Source organism: Chamaea fasciata, unplaced genomic scaffold (genome assembly GCF_029207755.1).
Source record: "Chamaea fasciata isolate MVZ Bird 193981 ecotype frontalis unplaced genomic scaffold, bChaFas1.0.hap1 SCAF_3, whole genome shotgun sequence".
Lineage (NCBI taxonomy): Eukaryota > Metazoa > Chordata > Aves > Passeriformes > Sylviidae > Chamaea > Chamaea fasciata.
The window spans coordinates 33,439,663-33,461,829 of record NW_027094088.1 but is presented as its reverse complement, the minus strand read 5'-3'; the positions used below and the strand labels follow the sequence as shown (position 1 = coordinate 33,461,829).

At 37.4% G+C, this 22,167-nt stretch overlaps 1 protein-coding gene across 6 annotated transcripts in view; it reads left to right on the top strand.

Annotated features, from left to right (window-relative positions):
• Positions 1-22,167, top strand: part of SMYD3 (SET and MYND domain containing 3) — a 382,460-nt gene that overhangs the window by 279,122 nt on the left and 81,171 nt on the right. For 2 of the 6 annotated variants that reach the window (XM_066178537.1, XM_066178538.1), the window contains exon 1: positions 11,005-11,093. The exons of the other annotated variants lie outside the window; for them this stretch is intronic. The gene's annotated coding sequence lies outside the window, so the exon portion shown is untranslated. Of the gene's footprint in view, positions 1-11,004; positions 11,094-22,167 lie in introns of those variants that run through there. 6 annotated transcript variants of the gene reach the window in all.

Below are 22,167 nucleotides of genomic sequence, written 5' to 3'. Positions count from 1 at the left end.
TATGAACAGTTGACAGTTCTGTGTCCTTAAACTCTGCGTCACTGAGGAACACTTTCAGGCAATCAGTACACCAGGAAAAGCACCATGCAGTTAAATGTCAGCGCCTAATGCTTTAGGATATATATTTGCATGTGGTAAGTCAGCCGGTTATCATCCTTTATTCTTCTGACAGAGTTGAATGAAACATAGACATAATTTTTTCCAGAACAGGTGCTTTTATCAGATAGACTGATTTAACAATCATTCAATAAATACATACATTCTTCATTTTAACTGCCTGCAGCATTTAGAATTTCCTGTCAAGGTGATGCACAACTGAATGCCTGTTCCCCACATTATATCTCTCACTGTATCCATGCCACCAAAAAATGCAGTTTTATCTTTGTGTATCTGTTTTTCACAAGAGAAAATGTTTGACCTGAGGAAGAACAGGAATAGGAAGGGCATTTTGTGCCACAGCTGCCTAGCTGAGGTGACTGGTGAAAAGCAGTCCACTAGCTGGAAGGGTTATTCCTCGTATAGGGATGAAGCTGGGAGTCCTAGCACAGTAGCTGATTACTTAAAACTCAGATGGCAAGTAAATGGTGACTCTCTTGTAATTTCCAGTTAATTAAAAGACGTTTAAAACCTGGAATTAATACTGTAATATAGAAAGGTAGGTTTGAACTTCACCAGTCATGAACATTTCTAAAACTAGTGCTTTCCTGTGATGCTGAACAGGTAGCACCATCTGGAACTCAGCTTGAAACTTTTGTGGAGAGCAAAGGCAGGATGTATGTTTATGCTGTTTTCAGTAGCTGATACTGTGGTGAGTAGAAAGTGGTAAAGGTGAGCCTGTTGCATTACAACTATAGAAATTTGCATTCCAGCTGATCCTCAGAGATCAGAGGGGTAGGCTGTGACTAGTCTTGATCTCTGATTATGAAAAATTAGGTACTATTGGTGCCTATATAGCTTTGTATCATTCCTATCAAACATAGACAGTTATCTTGGAAACACTTGTGATCATCCTACTATTGATTTTTTTGGGGAAAGTGCTTTTGAATGCCTTACTGGACTAGCACAAAATGGTCTGCAATATGGATGGTAACGATGAATATGCAGACAACAGAATACTTTTTTTTCTTAGTTCTGCAGGAAAATTCAATTCTGCCCTAGAGTACTGCTGAAGATGGTTTTAACCCAGAATTCTTTGTTCCGAGTGATTTTTTGGTGTATATATTGATGTTCTACCAGCAGTAGTAGGAAATGCTTTCTAGTACCAGAGCAAATATTGCACCGATTATAATCTCTTTTTTTACAAAAGCAGTTGCTATTTAAATATAATGATTATAAATAAAAGTTGGAGGAAAATTCCTTAGGAATGGAAGAGAAAAAAATTCTTTTTTATAGGGCAAATGTTATTATGCCAAAGGACCGACAAAATAGTATTGTGAAAATATACTCTATTTTTTCATTTTCTACAAATTATCTGCTCTCAGGTTTGTGTAGAACAACACTGGATCAGAACACTTTGAAGTCAGTGAGAGTTTCTCCACTGAGTGTCATGATCTCTGTGTCAGATGCTGGTGGCTTATAACTTGTGCTAGCATACTGGATATGGGGAATCTGTTTCTCCACTCTCCTAATGCTGAAATGGGGGAATTAATGTTGTTTTTCTGCATCACAGTTTGCCAGACAGCCAGTAGGTTTTACCTCGTCCTGTGCTGATGAGCAAACTAACATCTTGTGGTGACTCCTTTCAGCCTGTGAAGGGACCAAGTATAAATTTTGCCGTTCTAGTGCCAAAAAAAGGTGGGTTTGAGTGTTATAGGACTCATGCTAAAGACAGCATGACCTTAGTCATGACGTTTCTGGGCACCTGCCTATGACAGCAGATGTTGCTGTCTTCTTCCTAACTTCTTCTGGTGGCCTTAAAGACCAAGGACAAAGTGATCTTTAAAGAGAGAATTTACTTCTCAAGAAATGAAATAAGTTTTTGGGAGATGTTTGAGACACATGAATAAGAAATTTCTTGAAAGAATATTCATCGCTTCTTACCCACTCATTACTACCCGCGAGAAGAAAAAAAGTAGATATGTTTGCTCAGTAATGACAATGTTTCATGATTACATTTCTATGATGTTATTAAGGGCAAGGTAATTCCTCAATTCAGATGGTTTTGAGCAAGTATAATTACAACATGAATTCAGGGCCTCTTTTGAGAAAACTCAGTTCCCATGAACTGATAGTTTCTTTAAGCACTTAGTATTTGTTATAATTTTTCTTTTCCTCTTCGACGAAAGTATAATTGAGTTAAAATAATCTTTCACTGAGAAGTACTTCATTTACAATAAGCTTAACTATAGTAATTCTTTCTGTCACACAAGATGCTGCTAACCTTGTAAAGCTACATTAAAAAAAACTAGCTGTTTTCTTCTGTGGAATAATTGGAAATCACAGTTAGTTAAGTAACATTACAGAAGGTGATGTTTTTTACAAATAAAAAACCCAGAAGCTAGAATTATCCACAGTAGTTGAAGAAAGACCTTTGGATATCTTTTTCAAGTAGAAGTGCATTTTTCCATAACAGTGTTTGGGAAATTGGCACCTATCTGTCAACCATGTAAGACAGTCTAATCAAAGTTAGTTAATTTTGGTAACAGTTCGGATGCATTTGAAACAGTAATGTTTAGCTTGTTTAGGTTTATATCACATGAACTGATTTTACATTCCAAAGGGTTTGGCTGTAGCTTGACCCTGGGCTTATTCACTGAAAAAAGCAGGGTGTGACATTAGGGCAAGTTGTAGGAAACAAGAACAAAGGGCCAGAGCTTTTTGTTGTTGTTGTATCATATTCTCATGAAATGGTATTGTAAGTCTCACAGGACAGGGAGAAAACAAAGAAAACTGGGATACAGAGCTGTAGAGTTGGATAAAATAATTTCTATTAAATGCAGACCTCTGGGTCACATAGAGGGTAAGTGATCTGACCAAAGCCACAGAGGAAGTATGTTGCAAGTCACAGGCTGGAAAATTGGTGCTTATGTTCTCAGTTATTTTTCTGCAGGAATTAGTGGGCATTGCAGGCAAATAACACTTTTTTTTTCTCACTCACTGTCTTTATCACTCTCTTCCTATACTTGCTACATTTTGTTTTACCTCTTAATGTGGCACTGTGCAGGAAGAAAAATCCAGGAAGGCAGTACCTGCTATATTTTTACTGATGTGCCACAGTTTCTGAAAACCTTATTAGTATGTTATGCATTCAACATTTGGCACCAGTAGAATAATGATTTTTGACTGAGTGTACAGCCAGGGAACTGTCCTAATTTGCATTGTTACAATTTTAACTAATATAATGATATCCCTGCAGGTCATTTGCAACTTGCGTTATCTATTTGCTGAAGCAATGTCATGTATATTAGAATTGTGAGAAGATGATTGTAAATTATTAAGTTAGCATGTCTTTAGAAGTTACTGCCCTTGAGCTAAGATGCAGCAACCGATTGTTGCAAGCCCCTCTTTCATGACAGGTAAACTCTAACTAGTTTAATGCTAATTTAAGTCACTATGCTGTGCCCGACTGTCTGACCATACCTTACAATCTATTCTTTTAAATTCTTACATTTATTTTCTTCACTATGAAGTCAGAAGTTGTTCACATGCTATCTAAAGATTCTTTATCTGACAGAGTCAATACAAGGTCACACACTTGATTCAGATGTTTCAGAAAATGAATTTTCTTCAGGGATATGTGTGTGGCACTGGAGGCTGCTGCTGGTTTTAGAATCTGTTTCAGTGCAGGTGCATGGCAGACCACCAGCCAGACTGGGTGCTTGGCATGGGAATTGAACACTCTGTTCTTGGGCACAGTGTGGCCTCTGTATCCTCTCTACTGCCTTTGAGTTTGCTGTGTTTCCTGAAGTAAACAGTGTTAGATGTTGAAATCTTTGTATTCAGTAGCTAATGTGGACTTTTCTTGGAAGTGTCTTAAGTGTTACCATTCCCTACTAAAAGTCTCTATATAGATATAATTTTGGCACATTTTGGAAGGAAGGGCAAGGCATGAGGCGAAATGATCAGTTAGGATTCCTTTATTCAGTCTAGTTTTACACAGTATTGGCACAGGCACAGTGCTTTTTGTGGCTGTCAGTGAAGTTCTTCACAGCCCTGGAGTTATCCTCAGAAGAAGGAGATTTTCAGAATTAGACAATAAGCAGTTATGTGCTGCTGGGGGAGCTTTTGGGACAAGACAGGCTTCCAGAATACAGAGTGCAGACTGATAGTCGGAAAGTGCTCAGATCCTACAATGAGTGCTGCCAAGTCGGGCTCAAGCTAGACGGTTTGTAAACCTAGACAGAGATTGTATCAGGCGTATTTTTAGAAAATAATTATGCACATTCTTTTGAATCTATAGAATGATGGTGAAAATTGTATCATTCATCAGGCATGTTGGTTTAAAAAACCAAGAGATGCTGTTAGAGCCTGAGAACAGAGACATCATATCTTTGTGATTCACAGATGCTTGATTTCATTCATCCACCCACACAGTCTGAGATAAGCATAAGAAAATTGTTCTACTTCAAGAAGGGAAGTTAACTGACTTGAAAGCTGTCTTGGAGGTCAAGGACTTCTGTGATAAATCTTTTACATTTTTATTTGATCAATTTGCTGATGTTTCCATGTAGGAGTTGATTGGTTTTATGTTTTCATGTTCTCAGACCAGAGAATCCACATTTTGACAAATATACTGCTGTACAGTAAAAAAGAGTGCCATCAGTGAAGCTGCTGTCAGTACCAATTAATGTACTTATTGCCATTTTCTTTCTTGTGAAAATGTATAATTCATTCTAACCTTAACAGAGATACGTATTAAAAAGAAATGAGAGTGAATCTCAGACAAAAAGAATTCAGCAAATTAGTTTGGCCTAGGTAGAATATTTAACATTACAAAGAAAGCAACCAACTTCCTCCCTAATTATATTACATTTTTGTCACTGTCTGATGGATGCTTCATTGTTATAAATTATATCAGTACCATGTAATAGCTGCTTGAACTGTGGTGATATGCAGAGCTGAGGAACTGGTCCAGTATTAAAAGCACCTATTGGGTCTCAGAAGTTGGATGGTCCTAATTGTTACAAGCATGGTCACATCAGCACAGGCATCTTCTAGTTGTTTTTTGACTTGAGAAATCAAATTAGCTCAATAGTATAATATGCAGATTGTTTAGCATCACTATTAAAAACATTTATTGTCATTTTAGAATAATGTCGTTATTTGTGTTGTTGGGTGTGCTTTGTAGTGATGCGGCTGGTTGAGTTCCAAGTGCCTGACTCATGCCAATTTAGAATGAGACTTCATTCAAAAAACCCCTTACAAGTAGGAAATTCCTGGGAAATAATCCAGAAAACACCCCAAATCTCATAAACATTATTACTTAAGTTAAATGTGTTTGAATTGTATGAGACTGGCATTTCTATAAAACACTCAAGATTTTGCAAGGCAACATTTACTGACAAACCATCAGTTAAATCTGGTTTGCAGATTATCCTTAGTGTTCCTGTGAAGGATCTTTTCCTGTCATTTGCTTTTGATTATAGTCTGCAGAAGAGATATTGTCTGGGTAAAACATTGTTCAGGTACCCTGTTGTATCTAACACCAACTGCTATACTTTGGTTAAAATCTTACTTGCTTGAGAAAGCAGTGTCTGGTCTGCTAACCTAAATGTTTTTGCACTCCTATATTCCTGGCATCTACAGAGTTGCTTTCAACTGTCTTGCAGGAAAACTGAAGAAATGTTCTTGAAACAGCATGAATCATGCATGAATTTGCATTTTTCTTTTACTTGGTGTTGTTATTGAGGTTTATGGACTGATCCTAGAAGGGAAAACTGGTATTTCCAGTGAGACTATGATTTACATGACAAGAACTGCCTTTTTTCCTAAAAAAGCCTCGTACTTTCGGCATTATTCACAGAAGGCTAAATGCGGTATGCATACCTGTAAAAGCATAAATGAAGGTTTAAGAGAACCAGAAACTTGTTTAAATTATTTTTGAGATATGATGTAAACTTGAGCAAATTGGGTGTATGATCTGAAACCAAAATATTTCTCACAGTTTTTAAAAGTTCCACATGGATTTGAATTAAGGCTCTCTAGTTGGGGCCTTCTGTGAAAATAGAAGGAAATACGTTGCCATTCATCCCAACCTGTTTGTCCTAAAGTGGAAAATAGCACAGATTTCATTGTGCACTTTCAATGACTCCAAGAAAAACAGTTCATAGTATTGGTCCACTGAAAATGAATAGCAGTGAATGTTTTCCTAGATACATACATTATTTTCCCACGTGCATTATTTTCTGACACACATTTATATGTGCCATTTATATGTGTTTTGGTTCTCTCAGAAAAAAAACCCCACTTTTTTCTTTCCTAAAATTCATTATAGATAACTTGTATTGGAGCCAGAAACTGCACATGCTTTCAATATACAGACAAGAGCATGATTTTGGAAAATAAACTATTGATGACAAATTGTTTTTCTTGTGTCACAGCAAACATTTGACTGTTGAGGGCTATTTCCTCATGAAAGAAGAGGAAGAGGCAAGACAGCCTTTTAAATCTTTTCACATTTTCTTCTTTCATTGAAAGAAAATAATTTAAATTCTTCCAGAATCTGGTTTTCTTGTCACACCTGTTTTGAAGGCATCTGTTTACTTACTGGTTTTCCACTGAAGCTGCTTTCTGTAGCTTTTTTTGTTTGGAGTCTTCATCCTTTGTGGAGGGTGGGGAGGAGGAACAGAAAGTATTTGCTGTCAGGCGAATAATTATGTTTCTGTTGCGGTTATGTGTTAAGTACTGTAATCTTTTCCACAGCAGTATTTTGCCGTGACCTGGTTCACTGAAGAAAGCAGCTCATGTAGCTTGGCCCTGTGCACAGCCAGCACAGGGGGCTCAGGACAGGGACAGGGCAGAGCCCGCTGGTGGCTGCCGGGCACTGACAAGAAGCTCTGTCATGTTTGTGATCTGACAGCCTCAGGGTTTCCTGGTGACTGTCCTGGCAAGGGCCCTTCCCTGGAGCCCCCAGTCTGGGGCACAAGTGACTTTCTCTGCTCACTAGGCAACAGGAGCCAACTCAAACCTTCTTAGACCCCAAGTCAGAAGTGTTTGGAAAGTGTGAATGCTAGCAGGGCACACAAAAAAGCACACCAGCTGAGCTGGGTTTAGTATTGAGTTTGGAGCCTGACATCTTTAGTGCTGGGTGTATTTCTGGGTGCCTTTCTGTTGCACTGCAGGTCAGTGGTGACTCGCTGCAACCTCCTGAGAGCACCTCCCAGAGGAAGGTGTTTGGGCAGGGACACAGCAATCACACACCCACACACACCACAGGTAAATTGCTGGTGACGGAGCATGGGAAGGGCCTTTGTGGAGAAATCTAGTGGGTTTTATTGCAGCTGCACTGAAGGGGGCCTGGAACAGTCACACACGTTTGAGGGCGTAGACATTGCATTCCCCACTTGCTCCCCTTGACGATGGGGGCCCAGGAAAGCTGTTCCCCATGGCAGCTGCTGCCTCGCTGTCAGTGCTGTGGGTGTTGAGAGGCAACATCACCCCGCCAAGGCAGGCTGCAGCATACGTGTGCTGAAGGCCACGCAGCAAGGGGACAGTGTGGTCTGTGCAGCCTCTCTGTGCTCTGGCATATCCCAGAATAGTTAATGTTGGAAGAGACCTCTGGAGATCATCCAGTCCAACCCCCCTGCCAAGGCAGGGTCACCTAGAGGAGGTTGTGCAGGAAAACATCTGGTTGGCTTTTGAATGTCTCCAGAGTGGGAGATTCCAGGGCCTCCCTGAACAGCTTGTTGCATTGCTCTGCCACCCTCAGTGTGAAGTCCTTCTGCATGCTGAGGTGAAACTTCTTGTGTTTTAGTTAACATTGCTCTTCATCCTCTTACAGGACATCACTGAAAACAGAGCCTGGCACCATCCACTTGGCACCCACCTTCGAGATATTTATATGCATTAATGAGATCTCCTCTCAGACTCTTCTCTAGGAAAAACAGGCTCAGGTCCTTTGGCTGGTCCAGACTCCTCATCATTTTTGTGGCCCTCCTCTGGACCCTCTCCAGTGGCTTGTTGTCTTGTACTGTTTGGCTGCTCTTGTCCCCAGTACTTCAGGGGTCTCCCTTCCTGGCTTGTGGTTGATGTTTTAAAAGCACTCTGCAACTTTACAGGTTTTGGCTGCTGAGGAGATTCTTTTCCCCTCCTCTTTGTATTGCCCCCTTTTTTGTTTTCTGTTTGATGAGTTTTCCATGTAATGGTCATGCACTAATTTGCATAAGTGGAAAAAGGCAGTGCAGGCTGAAAATGTACCAGAGCAGTGCATTGGAGCTACTGCCTGATTTCACAGCATCATGCAGCCAAGATAGAAGACATGAAATAATACATGGCTCCTTAACTGGCGTAACATGAACAATGCTGTGCCTGCAGCTGTACTACAGCACTGCACCATCAACATGTGCCACAGGGAAGTGTAAAGCCAGGAATCCTATTTCAGTTGTGGATTTTATGCTTCTGTTATTTTCCAAATAACATTAAGGGTTTCTTTCTAACTGTAAACCTTTTGGATGCAGTCAAAGACTTAAACAAAATTCCTTTGTATGCCAAACTGCTAATGAGGTGCTTTGTGTCCTTGGTTTTACATTCAACATTTTTATGATTGAGTTCTACCTTTCCATTCTTCACAAGGGTGTTGTAACACTTAAAACTAATTAATGTCTACACACTGCTTGATGTCCTTGAGCAAATAGAAATAAAAAGCTACATATATATATAACAAAAAATAATATTTCAGGCCTTCTGAACTCTGGTTTCAACCTGTAGTCACAAAACTGAATTGCCAAAGGGAGAAGCAGGAAAGAGGCTTTATGAGAAGCTGCAATGAGAAAGGATGTTTAAAAGCATTACTTTTTTCTTTTCTCCCTACTGATGAAATGCTTCATTATTTTACTTCCTGAATTGGAGGCAAGAATGATAACAAGGATAGTTATTCCCATAATGAGATGATACCAGGAGAAGAAAAGAAAATTTTATTCCCAAAATAATAGTTCTCATTCTGGTCTGGGTGATAATTTCTATGTGGAGTAAAAAATAAAGAATCAGTATTTTCTGAGGTTCATTGTTCCATTAATTGCTACTGTATTAGGGCAGGACTTCTTCTATCCTGTCTTTGGGATTGTAATTTATATTTAGTATTTACATCACAATGTAATGTAATAAACCACAATAAGATAAAAGGACTACTTTTTAAGTCAGCACATGTGTCCGCAGACTTAGCAACTGTCACAATTTTAATATTCAAGTGTGAACTTTTATTATGTAGTTCATGGTTGGCTCATGGAGGTCAAAAATAGCAACAACAAAAATTAAAGGCTTGAGCTGATTTTAAATTAATTTTGACAGATTTATAATCCGCTATCTGGGATTCAAAAGTAAGGACAAAAGCTGATTTTGGAGGGTAATTTCTTGAAAATTATTTGCCGGTTGAAATGAAGGGAATGAACAGGCTCAGATGTTTATTGATTTAAATTTGTAACATTTTTATTTGTGAATGATTTTGAAATTGACAATATCTAAGCTCAGTTATTGTGCAGTTAGTTACTATGGATACTTGGTTTGCAAAATGTGTGGCTTTCCAGCTAACTTCTGCCAAAGACCATATTGTTAAATAACATCTCTTTTTTTAGACAAACACATGAAGTGGCATGATAGTATGTTCACAGTCATGCATACAGATCTCCATAGAGAAGTCTGAATAAGTAAATATCAGTGAGCTTTATTTTGCCATTGTCATTTTATATGTCTTGGGATAAATGTGTCTGATTTGTATAAATAAAGCTTTTTAAATACCGGCTTTTATTTAGAAGTTCAGTCATTATTTCTTGTTTTGACTAAAACATCCCTGCTTCTATCATCCCACATACTGGTAGTGATGCAACTCTCCTAGAGCCTGATCAGATTTCTTGACCTTTGCTGTTGTTATCCAGTCTTTGGGAAGTATTGTGGAACAGATCATCTTTTAGTTATCAAGACCAAGTGTTCTTCACTTGATTTCCCACTTTAATATGCTTCCAGTGGTAAAAGACTTTGCATTAATTTCATTAAGTATTGTCAAGTACTACTCAGTGACATATTTATTAATGAGCAGCATGTAAAAAAGTCACCCTGCACAGTTGTAATTGTCTTTTTCCCATCTCATGTACAGATCCTGGGATTGGTGCTGGCTCTTCTGCCTTGGGATCCTCCCAATATCCAAATTCTGCATGAAAATCATATGTGTATTCAATAAAAAATAAATTTAAGCTTAACATTTTCTTTCTTACGGTGGTCCCACTGAAGGGACTTAAGACACAGTAAGCCATATAATACAACTAGTTATAACTGGAATAACAATATTCAAGTGACTGGGTGGGTCTTTCATGGGGCTTGGGTTGCAGGGTGACCTAGTGAGGTGGGTAAGAAATGGCAGCAGTAACCTGTGAGCCACACTTTTGAGGTTATTGAGGAAGCTCAGCTGAAAACAAAACTTCTCTAAGTGCTTGCATGAGCAGGGCCTCTTTCTAAAACAAGAGCAAAGCAATGTCTCCATCATCAAATGACTGAATAGTTTGTACAAAGTTAGGTGGCAATCTGAACCTTTTTACTTGTGAATCAGCAGAAGACAATAATTATGTGTTCAAGGTGTTGGTACTCGTTTGTTCAGTCATCCCTAGGGTAAGACAATTGGCAGTGCAATATCCTTGTGATAGATGCTGACCAGGTGCAAAGTGGTTGGACTCCAGTATTTCTACAGCCCCCTTTCCAAAACAAGGTGTATGGTTTACATAGCCCCAGTTGTCCCTTTGATATTAACTCCTTAGTTAATAAGAGAAAGATTTTTGTGAATTAGTGGGTGTGGCTTGGAGTCAGGGACCTTGACATCCACTGGCAGGTGAAGCTTCAGCTTCAAAGGGTTGAGTTCAGCCATGCATTTATGTGCAGAGGCAAAAGCTACTGCTGGCCACTAATTGCTGCACTGACACCTTCGGGATCACACCAGCAGGCACCTGCAGGTAAGTACTGTATCTGAGCTGGATGGCTGCTTAGAACAACTGAGGGAATTAGGTTGTGCAATAATTTTAAAAACAAAACTCTACCTATATTCGTTTGCAGTCTGTATATTGTAATACATTTGAGCTGCTGGTGAAGGAAATTAAGCACCATTAGCCTTAACTGGTATTTTGCCAGATTCTCTCCTTCACACTCTATACAAAAACTGTTAATAAGTGCCAATTACAAAGCAAATTAGCTATTTGATCTTGGTATCAAATACATCATCTCATGTACTTTTCGGCTCTATTTTATTTCTCTTCATTAATTCTGTCATTTTATAGTGTTTGTTACTTTTTCCTCTGCTTGTTATCTTCTTTGTTAAAAATCATGGACATGTAACTCAAGGTTTGGAGATGTAGTTTGAAGAAAAAGATTTAGAAGTCTAAATTTTATCCTAAGGGATCATTTTCACATATTTCAATATCTTACACAATCTGAACAACAGACTTATATGATCCATCAAGTAGTAATAGCTCAAAAGATATTTCAATGTGGTGCTATCACAATAAGCATAAAATGTCAAAAAGGTAATAACAGTGAAACTTAAATATTTCATTAATGTCAGAGCTTTGCCAATGAAAAGGGGCTCCTGTTTCTGCTTCACTGAGTAGGTGATGTTACTGACTGTCCATTGAAAAACAGTTGGATTCAGTCTGGAAAGACTGGCTGCAAAGGCTAGGTCATAATTCAAACTCTAAAAATGTTTTGCATTTTTATTAGGATTAAAAACAGCAACAAACCAAAAACAAACAAACAAACAAAACCAAAACCAAAAAACCACAACAAATAAAACCCACAAAACCTGCAAAAGACAAAACCAAAACCAGGGAAGTAGTTGGTATTTGAAAGCTTGATATTTTAGATTCTTTTTATAAGATGTAAAGGTTACAATTTTACAATTTCACACAGCTGACTTATATTTTAGATGACTGTCCAAACATAGCAAAGCATGTAAGATACTTAAAAAGTACATTTGAACTGTAACTTAAACAGGAATTGATGAAACTAATTACTCTTTTCTGTCATAACATGTAAACAAGAGAATTATTTCCACATTGGTGGAAAAAGGAATGACTGCACTTGGTTTGTTCTCATATGGCTCTCATAACAAGAACTAACAATGAAAACCTACCAAATGTGATTTTGTAATTTTTGTTTTAAAATCTTATTGTACCATGAAAGATTCCTTGGAGTGAAATGTCTTGGGTTTCAGAATTACTTTGTAGTTTTACATCATTCTGTTCATGAAACTATAAAAATTCAAAAGTAAAATTTTCATATGCAGCCAAATCAGATGAGAGACAAGTCATAAATGAAAGGAAAATAAGTGAATATTCAATTTTTAAAGATCTCAATTTGTGACAGAAAAATGTATTTTGACATGTAGGTTTTTTGGCATGATGTTTGTGTAAAAAACAGTATGAACATGAGGGGAGTCAGTTTCATAAACCATAGGAGAAATGCCACAGTAGATTTGAATAACTTTGTGCCTTGTGGTTCATATTTCTGATCCAATTTTGCACTTTCTTTAGTTCTGTGATAATTATATGAGAGCTTTGTGGTCCAAATTTGGAGTTTTCATTTGGAGGCGGGGCCAGGAATTTGCTAGGATGCACCAAAAATGATTATGTTCTTTGCTGTCACCCTGCATTTTGTCAGGTGTAATAGAAATGCCAGCTGGTCCTCGTTGCTTGCTAAAATCACTGTTTTCTTGTTTTGGGTGCATATAAAGGTCAGGTGTGCACAAAAGGGAGAAAAAAGCTCAGAGTAAGGAGTATGAAAACTGTAGATGAGGATTTACTGAGAGTGAATCTGCATATCAGAAAAAAATAGCATGAAACACTACGGGAGTGTTGTGATTCAGAGGGGTATTTTGTAAATATTTTGTTAGTTTTGTAAATCCATCACAGCTGTCTCAGCCATCTTTCTCCCTTGGAATGTACAACACAAGACCATTGTAATTTTCTCAGTGAATGGAATTATGTTGGGACTTTGAAATACAGAGTTGTTAAAGTTTCTGATATCTTGAATCTAGGTTATGAAAACTATTGACTTAACTTAAGAATTGTAATATAAAGAAAATTGAATGAAAGGATCAGCTTTCCAGGTACAAACTGGTAATTACATACCTGGTCTTGGATATATAAGTGAGATGATACAATTTTTCCTGTAAAAAAACTTTGATGCTTGTTCATAGGCAAAAGTGTCACTTTCCCATGGAAAAACTGTATTGTTATGGCAGTAAATGGCACTTTTTAAATAGCAATATGTCATTTAGGTCCTGGGAAAACACAAGCATTTTGATAGATGCAAAGTTTCTGTGCCTTTCAAGGTATCTGAAGCTAGGGGGAAAAATTGAAAAAAATAACACGTTATTTTTAAAAATGTTTGCTCAACTTCCAAGTTTCCCTGTTCAGGCTATCTAATTATATCACATCTATTGTCTTGATTAAAAAAAAAAGGGGGGGAGGTGGTTTATTTTATTATTTAATATTAGCATGGAACATTTGTAGTGAAGAGCTTATGTTAGGAATTAAGCAAATCAAAGTTTGCAGACTTGTAATGGCAGGGATTTTTTTTGTCTGAAATGTACAGAATTTTAACCACATGGAATTAGATCACCTAATTTCAGTGCTCAGAGATATTTTATCTCAAGTTCAATTTATGAACTTTCATCCTGCCTGATTGCTGTTTTGTGTAACTCATCTCGTACTGCAGAAGTCACTGCTAATTTACATTAAAATAAGTGCAAATTTTTTGCTCTGATTCATGTTGCAAGCTTCAAAAGAAAACACCCATGTGAAGTTTAGACAAAAATAAATGAACAAGGAGTAGATTATTTTGCTTCAAGCTTATTTGTATAAAAGTATATCCTTTATCAATTAATAGTTGCTAAAAGTATGTTTCTGAGAAGTTGACAGATTCTGCTCCTGACTGTTAGATTTGGTTCATCTTGTAGAAGTGGGGAAAGCCGTGTTCAGCACAGAAATGCTCTTAGGAGGTTTCTTTGCTGCTGAGTTTGTGGAAGGGCAAAGGTGAAGGAGCGGGGAGAAAATTCTTTTGCTAACACAAGTATTTCCTGTTGACAGCAATTACATACAGGTCTGTGAACTTTAGTTAGCTACCCACAAGCGTTTGAACTGTGAGCTCAATATAGTGTTTGTATAACCTTGCTTTATTTCCAAGATATCTGGTAGAGACATTTAAAAATTAAATACTTTTTTTTTTCCCCATTACAAGTGAAAGATCAAATAATGCAATTATTTCACCATTTTCTCACCAATTTACAGTCTTTATACCCTAAGAGAGTTCATTAAGTAGGAAGAATACATAGGGGTTCAATTTTTTCATTACTTTTTCTGCAAGCTATGATTCTAGCTGTGCTACTTTAAATCTAGCTGTTTCACAGTGCTTTTCTCAGCTTATTGCTAGATGTTCCTTGACTCAGAGTTCTCTGTTTGAGCTTAATTTGGAGTAAGTTGTCACATTTTCTCTGTGGCTCTTACTCAAATGGAAGTGTTGCTTAATGCTGCCTCTAAGTATTGTGTGGTGTTTTCTTTTTTTAATTAAATAGAAATATGGTATAGTAACAATGCAAAAAAAAATCTGTATAATGGCTAAGTCTAATCTGGTACAATAGAGAAAAATTCTGTTTCAAAGGTAAATGTATTTTAGCAGTTGTAGATAGAACAATATGCAGGGAATTTTCTGTTCTGTTTAAATAATGGCCTTCTGCTAAGGAATCCTGATGGATGGACTGGTGTTTCTGGATATTGGTTTATGGAGTACAATCATTCTGGGTTCTGAAAGCTTTTTTCCCTTGTAACCACCCAATATATGTACATTGTTCCCTTTTTCGGCATAAATAGCAGTTGTTTTCTACTTACACCTTCAAAAGTAAAAAGGAACCCAAGCAAAATGTGAAAGAGGTTTCCTGTAACTTGGTACCAGCTATTTGGTCATTTCTGATTGGAGCAAGTTGTAGCATCCAGAGTCTTACAAGCAAAATCCCTTGACTTGGCCTGAGAAATGCAGCTTTGCAGTGTTCTGATTTAGGTCCTGGGTGCCACAAGCACCCTGTGGTCCAAAGGAGACCAGGACCACAGAGCAGGATTCGGGTTTTTTAGATTTACCTCATGTCAAATATAGCATAAAATGCTAGTAAATTGTCTTTGGTGTTGTTAGGTGTCATTGACTGACGTATGGTTTGTCACCAAATAGGATTGTCCAAGAATGTTGGACTAGAACTGGGGGAGTCAGAAAATGAGCAGCATCGGCACAAAAGTTGTACCTCGCTGTAATTGGACCTGTATGTGCTGTGTTGAGACATGTCCAGTGTTATGAAGTTGCACAAACTGAATTATATCAATTGTTTCTTGATCATAGCATTGTTTGAAAAAAAATGGCCCCATAATAGAGAGGTATAAAAGAAATACTGGCAGGAAATCCTTGGGGAGTTTATCAGAGATATTAAGAATGCACACATTCTGTAGAAATCCAAGAACTCATTGAATACTGAGTGCTTGAGTTATACAGGCCTTAAATTTATTGCTTTAGCTTTAATTTGTTCTGTGCATCACATCACATCTTTAAATTAAATACCGTTCTACTTTGTACTTACACTGAGCTCATCACATGAATTCTGGCTTATCATATCCTGCTGTTTTCTGAAACAGGCATATTCACCCTTCTGTGCCAGTGCACATGTGTAGAGCACAGTTTTCCCTTTCAGTCAGGAAGAGGTCTTCAGTTGTGGTCTCGATTAAACAATCTCTTCAGTGCCTTCAGTAGGCCACTATTCTTTTCTCCCAAAAGACCTCTCATTAAGGCAATCAGCTAGGTATTTCAGTGTTTCAGAGTTGAATATAGAGTGACCATTTTCTTTCACAGTTTCATTTTTTCCTGTTAAACTTCTAATTGCCTCCTGGACTTGATATATTGGATGAATACCAGGTGGTACTCCACTCCTTTTCACTGTTCCTGAGCAGGTCTAACCTGCCTCAGACAGATCACCTGCTATGGCACAGTAGCATCAGTCATTGTATCTGACAGCACTGTTCATACACTGCCTGTGGAAGGAAGGTCTGAGGGTGAGAAAAAAATGTAGGCATATGCTAACAAAGTGTTTGAAAATTTTAAAAGGAATATCGTTTATTTAGGATATTCTGCATTGGCATTTTATGAACAGCTCGCTCATATGTTTTTCAAATCATACTTTTGCACATAATTTAAATTACCTGCTCTCAGAAGATGTTTGACTGCCAATTATCTGGAAGAATGTAGTGCATAATTCCTATTGTCTTACTGGTTTCCTAATGACTTTAATGGAAAGAAAGCGGGTTATATCGCTAAAGATGATGAATTTACAAAAGGGCATGTCTGATGCACTGATTTTTAGAACTAGCCATGTCACCCAGTTTGAATTATACGAATAAGCTGGAAAATAAATCTAAGTAACTTAAAACCTTTTTTTCTTTTCTTTTCTTTTTTTTTTTTTTTTTGCTTTATTGATGTGATAAAAAGAACAATACTTATTCCTTTTGATAAAACTGTATGTCAAAAGAAAAACAAAAGTAGTTTATCTATAGAGAAAAAGCGCAGGAAAAATGGAAGGAACTGGCAGCGGTATCAGTTTTCTTTTGGGGTTCAATGCACAAACATTGTAAGAACCTGACATTTTGTTTGGTTAATACAAAACAAAGCAGGTTTAGGCTAGCCTGGCTTGTCAGTGATCATGGACACAGGCAGGTTGTCAGTGTCTTATGCTTCCATATGGGGATTCTGTGTATTTCTGTTCACCATACTAAGGGAAAAAAGTCTAAAGTTCAGTTCTAAAACTCCCCAGTCATCTCTGGTTTAGGTTGTGAGTCGAGTAGCAAAGTGAGACTAGTGCTGGTTCAAAAACCGCCTGCTGCAAATAAAAAAAATAAAAAAAAAAAAAAAAAGTTTTTTTTTTTTCCAGAGGAAATTTCAGAATCAAGACATTTATTTACATTTGTTTACGTTTTTAAGATTTAAATGCACTCATTTCAGGCCATTATATTTTGGAAGAGATGTTTCCTTTTTCTTTTTTCCTACTCTTTTTGAAATTTCCTTCTAACATTCTCAGCTTTTATGCTTTCAGAAATTTTGTGGTGGAAGTGATTTTAAAGCAATGGCATGAAAAAAGTTCTCCCCAGATTTTTGTAGTCCCCTTCATTCCCTATCCCCTCCCCTCTGTAGAAAATATATTGTTGTGCAATAATTAGAGTGAGGAAGAGAAGAGAAAAAAAAGGCAAAAATTCCACTTAGCCCAGGAGACCAAATCCAAAAACTTCTGGTTGATGAACTTCAAGATGTAGATATACTTGGAAGTCTAGCTCAGCAAGCACCTCCAAAAGGAATAACAAGTATATTGCCTTTGTGATAAAAAGTCATCAAACATTGAAATATTTAGGTTAGAATTTCTCTGATCTATCTTGAACTACCTAGCAGTTGGCAGTTGGTATGAAGAAATCATCTGGGTAATGGAAAGAGGTGGCATACTGTACTTTATTCCATATATTATTAGCTGAAGGAATGTAAGAGTAATTCATTAATGTTTTTCTTTTTTCTATATAATTTTCATACAATCATTCTTAGCTGAATCTCACCCTAATAATTCATATTAAGTCTAACTTTTTTAATATACCATTACCAAGCATTTAAACATCTATCTGTAACAAAATAAATAGGGGAGACAAACACAAAGTCAGTTAATGACTCCTGGATGTCCATGAGGTTTGATCCCATTCATAAACAAGCAGTGTGTTTTCAGTAAGTGGGCATGCAGTGGCTGTTGAAATCAAGTTAATAACCCTGCCCCATTTCACAGGAGTGGAGTTACCACTAGGAAAATGAGGATGAGGAGAAGGATGTCATGCTCCTATTCCACTCCAATTAATAATGCCAAATGCTGCAAGCATACTGTAATATGATTCATTAGTGACTTTGCAGCCCCCGCTTTGCAGTTCTGCTCCAGAAATAGATGCATTTCAGTTCTGTTCCAAAAAGCAGGAATAATATTATTTACAGAACTGAGTAAAAGGTAAAATTTCACCAAGGGGATCTTGGTGATTTGCTGACTGTTGTCAGAGGAAAACTTGTGAAAAGGCTAAGACAGGTTGCACAAAACTTTTAATGGGAATCCTACAAAAATTCAGGATTTTTTTTTTGTATTAAGAATGCAATAATTTTGCATGTTTCAGGCTTTACCTTTTCAAGTCCAGGTTCATAACTACATGTTGCATATGCATTAAAAAAAAAAAAAAAGGTGCTCATAGCAAACACATTTGTCCTAATAATGATGACTTTGAAATTCCTAGTAATCAAATATATTTAGCTGCATAGTTAAATATTTTTATTTGAAAGATTGGAGAAGTATGTGTAAGATTAAGGAGAGAGGAGGTAATTTGCCATGACCTATTTTCATTCCATTTCAATCAAAATTGCACCACTTAGCTGAGTATTATAAAGGGATGCCTGAAGCACACTTGCACTAAATTATCTGTTAATGTCAGGCCAGATTTCTGGTCTCCTGTCTTGTAGGTAGTGACAGCCTATCTGCAAGGGATACCTGTGTTCTGCACACTCATCAGAAAACTTCATGTGCTAGGATAGCAAAAAAGGCCTGAAATATTGTTAGTTGATGTGAAGAAAGGTGTCCAAAGGCTTACGGTGAAGAACTAAGAAAGCAATTGTAAATGCATATTTTACTTGTAACTAGGTCGGAAGTAATGGTAGTCTTGAATTCAGCCAAAATGTTGATGTTTTGGCACAAGAAATTAATAGGAAGTCTTTGAAGTAAAATTAAATACTTGTGAATTCAGTCAGGGTGTGTAACAGATTCTTCAAATTTTATGGTTTTGCAGCATACTTTAGCTTCTGAGCAAATGTCATAAACAGTCAACTACTTGTGCCCTTTACTTAGTCTGAAAATGTAAATAAGGAAACTTTCTCTAAGCTCTTCTAATATGTTTTGATTTCTGCCAGGAAGCATTTGGACAATACTCTTGGGCCCATGGTGTGATTCTTGGAGATTGTCTTTTGCAGGGCCAGGAGTTGAAGCCAATGATCCTTGTGGATCCTTTCCAGCTCAGCTTATTCTGTGATTCTGTAGAAACATTGAAGAAGCTTCTTTTTCCTCTTCACCTTTTTCCTTCTTTCTGATATCTCTTTCATCTCATTTTGTTTCTGTGGCTCTCATGGAAGCCAGTGTATCCTAAGTTGAATGCAATGTAGAACTGGGTTCTAAGTTCCTGATATTGTAAAAACATGTAAGCATGGATATAAAAGGCACAAGGTTCTAGTTTTCAAATGTGCTTTGTTACAGGGTACCTTTCAGTGCAGTGTGCAGGTAGCAGATGCCTTCCCACCATGGACAGAGCTGAGATTTCAGAGCAAGAAGTTCTATCTGAGTAGAAAGCCTGGATGTCCTGCTTTAGCTTTTATATTTGAAGATTTTGTGCTGCTCAAGGATGTAGTTTTGAGCCTTATATTAAGTGCCAATAAGTTCTCTTCACAGAGTAGGTAGATAAAACAAATTCTTTTCTTGCTGAGAACCAAGGACAACTTTCAGCCCAACAGCATAAACAATGGTGGACTGAAGAGAGAAAACAAGATGAGACTTTACAACTTGAAGCTGTAATTGGACAATTAAACTTCAATATGCAAATGAACTAAAACTTATAAAAATGTAAGATATTGTGACTGCTCAACTATTTTTGTGACTATTCTTAATCCACCCTGGGTCAGGCTCCTGTCCTGCCCAAGGTGGATCTTGAAGGCCTTTCAATAAATGCCTACTTTATTCTCTAGCTCTGTCCAGTCTCTGTTTCAGGTCAGCCTTCCAAGGCATCAGTGGGCACAAGCAGTTGAGTGAAGTACACCCAAAACAGGGGCTTGACAGGTCTGTCACTGCTGTGGCATACTGTGCATTACAATTCAGCACTGTTGCTCTACTACTCTGTGTGCCAAATGAAGTCATTAGCAGATTTGAAATCTATCAACCATCTGTGCCTGTTATCTGTTCATCCTCGAGAGGGGAAGAGCAATCAGTGCAGAACTGTAGTGGGATGTGGTGGTTCTAGAAGGTTTCTGGGGTATGCCTTGGTCATTTGAGGTGATGTGCCCCTCACATAGCATTTAATACTCACCCCTTTCTTCTGGAAAAATGTTTGAGTCTCTTGAGAAGCCCATTAACATGAGAACTCATTGCAGTGTCTTTTGTTAAATAGTTGGCCATGACCAGTGATACCCAGGCAGCTTTGGTGTGAATGAGAAACATGATAATTCATGAAAGAGCTTTTTTTTAATATATATTTTTAATTTATGTTATATTGGGTTTATAAATTAGGGAGAAAAAGGATTCATTATGGCTTCCTTACTGCTGGTGGATTAGAACACGCCGGCTGTAATGCACCATTTACAGAGGTGGCTGGACTCGTTATATATCAGAGAATTATAATATTTCATATTTATATATATGAAAATTATATTGACCCTATCAGTGCAATATACCCTTTGGAAGTCCTTGGGAGGGTTTCTTACATGTGTTGTAAGAGCTGCCTCACTGTGTTGCAGTAACAGGAACATGTAAATACAAAATGATTGCTTATTAGCCCTGGTATTTGTAATTTGATCAGTGAAGCAAGTGTTAGCCAATAATGATTTGTTTTCTTTCCCTTAGACCCTTACTGATGTGTTCCATTGTCTGAGTGTCTGAAATTCCATATCTGGAATGTCCTGCCATCCAGTCTAACTCTGCTTTATTTAACCCAAAGACAAATCCTCAGTATAAAGCTGTAGGAATGAGGTCTGAACTGAGAGCAAATTCAATTCATTGTGTTGCAAAGCTGAGGCCTCCATCCTCCATCAAATGCAAACACCAAAATAAATCATGACTGTCCACTAGACTGTGATTCTGGCACTGACAGAGATTGCTCAGACAGTAGCTTTAGATATCTTGAAAACAGTGACCACTTTACAGGGTAAATTTACAGAAGTTTTATTAGTCACTCAGAGAGGAAATCAGATTTAATGGGTTGCAATAATTTTTGTTTGGTGATAAGGTATGCCTGAGAGTACTGGCCAGTCAGTAAAGTTGGTTTACTCATGGTGTGTTTACCAGTCAAGGAGAAACTATGTCATCTACTTGTGTTACCTTACTGGGTACAGAGTACTTCTCTAAAATATGTGCAGCCTCAAAAGAACACATCTTTTTATTTCATTCTATCAGTTTATATAACATTATTGATTGTTTCAAATTTCAAAATCCTTTTAAATAAACTTGCAGGTTTTATTGCCATGGAGCCAACTCGCTCTGAAGTGATTCTATAAACTGTTAGTTTATAGACTAGAGATCTATGGCCAAACAGACTATGAAGATAAACCTTCACAGCTGTAGAATATTTCGAAGTTTTGCATTTTGGAAGCTTGAGAAGTTTGTGACTCCCCCCTGAGCATTTTTCCTTGGTTCTCATACTGGGACATGTGTTTTTTCAGAATTTTAGAAATAGTAAGGAATTTGTGTTTGCACTTTGAAGTTCTGAACTATGTGGCAATTTTCTTTATTTGTGGGTATAACAAACTCTGTGAGTACTTAGTTCTATTTCTACATGTGGATATGCTTTGTAGCTGGAAAGAGAGGAATTTTTAAAGGATTCAGAAGGGACAAGCACAAATTAAATTACTGAGATAAATGATTCTGCAGGAATTAAGATGACAAGGGGCATACCTTTGTATGGAAGAACGCCGTTATTGAAGCACTCAGTTGCTGAGAATTGTTTGTTTTTCTTATTTTTAAATGTGTGATCACATAGAATCACAACCTGGTTGTAGAATAAGGAATAAGGTGGGTCAGTTAAGGCATAGAAAAAGATAGCGCAAGATAGCCATGAAACTTGAAAGAAATGCTGTGATGCATGAGAAAATGTTTGTTTTGCCTTGGTTTTATGTGTTTGGGTTTTTTTTCCTCTAGAAACGGAGTTACTTAATTTCCAGTCCCAGTAGGCTTTG